Source organism: Pteropus alecto, unplaced genomic scaffold (genome assembly GCF_000325575.1).
Source record: "Pteropus alecto unplaced genomic scaffold, ASM32557v1 scaffold276, whole genome shotgun sequence".
Classification (NCBI taxonomy): domain Eukaryota; kingdom Metazoa; phylum Chordata; class Mammalia; order Chiroptera; family Pteropodidae; genus Pteropus; species Pteropus alecto.
In genome coordinates this window covers 6725913-6727460 of record NW_006438074.1, presented here as the reverse complement: position 1 = coordinate 6727460, position 1548 = coordinate 6725913, and positions in this window count along the sequence as shown.

The following is a 1548-nucleotide window of genomic DNA, read 5'->3' as shown; positions in this document are numbered from 1 at the left end:
GCGGGAACTTGGCGGGGAGGGCGGCTCAGCCTTCAGCCAGCAGCATTTGCCCTCCCCGCTACCGCCCCAATTCTATTGTCCCGGATTGGCTGGGCGGGGCAGGTGAGCGAGCTGGAGGCCCGCCGCGAGCGCCAATCAGTGCGGGCGCCGGCCGGAGGGCCGGATTCAGTGCGTCTGGAAGGTCCCCGCGGGTCGCTCGGCCCAGGATGCGGCCACAGCATCTCCCCTCCCCCACCCCTCGCGCCCATGTCTTCCCCGGTTCCCTCTTGCGTGCAGCGCCTACATTGGAACTGGGTACACGTCTGCTTTGTGATGGGCTTGGAGTCACCCCTGCTCGCCTCTGGGTGGGGGAGAGCAAGCGTTTGGGGTCATACAACTGGGCTTAGAATCCCAACTCGGTCCTTACGTAGCTCCACGAAACTGCAGTGAGCCTTGGTTTTCTCACCTGTAAAGCGGAGATGCTTGTACCTCGTAAGGTACGGCTATGGGCAGTTAAGACTAAGTGCCGGAAGCACCTGCCCGAGAGGAGGATTCATTCCGGCCCGCAGCCGCTCCCAGCCCTCCCCGCCCCCTCAGGTAGGTTTCATTTTGCACCGCCGCTTTCTCACCGGGATCAGATTTCTTTTCCCCGAACTTGGCTGTCTGCGTCGGCATTTGGCAATCAGTGCCTAGCTCGAACTGTCAGGGCACTTGCTGTCTGTGATTTATCTGCGCGCCTGGCCCTGGGGCCTAGCGCTCCATCCACTTCCGCTGCTGTCGCCGGCTCCAGGTGACCGTCTCACTTTCTGGCCGGGGCAGACGTCTGTCCTGTCCCTGGGGACCGCCCGCGGGAAGGCGGTATTCGTACTGCCGCCTGCTGGCACCGCTCCAAAGGCAAGGAAGTGAGTTTGCGCAGGAAGAAGCTGCGGGTCAGACCACGCCGCAGTCATCCTTTCCAAGCTGAGGAGCCGCAGACCATCTCCGGGCAGTCAAGAGTCACCGGCGCCCTTGGGAAAATCACTCCCCCTCTCAGGGTCTCTGATTCCTCGAATGTTAAAGAAGTCCTAATGAAACAGAAGTTTGCAAATGGATAGCCTGAGAGCCAAATCTGATTCTATATAAACTTTATTAACTTGTCTAAGTAAAAAAAAAAGTATAATTAATATATGATAAAATGCACATAACTTAAGTATTCATTTAATGACGTTTATCTGATGAATGTATACAGAGTAACCACCACCCAGAAGCAAGATGCAGAACATTTTCATCACCCCAGAAAGTTCTCTCATGTTTCTGTCTAGTCAACTCCTCATCCCCTACTCCTTCCCAGGCAACCACTTTGATTTTTAACATTTGCGTGACTTTTTTAAAATTTAAAATCTTAATGCCTAAAATGTCATTCTCTGTAGAGCCACAGTCCTTTGCTCAGCCGGCTTCCTTCACTTATTGCCTGACTGGCTCCTCCTTGTAGGCATCTGAGTTTGTATCCTCACTAGATGCTTCTTCAGGCCTTCCCAGGACTAACATTTTATGGGTCTAGTTAAGAAGGACCTCCTAAAGGGCTCCATG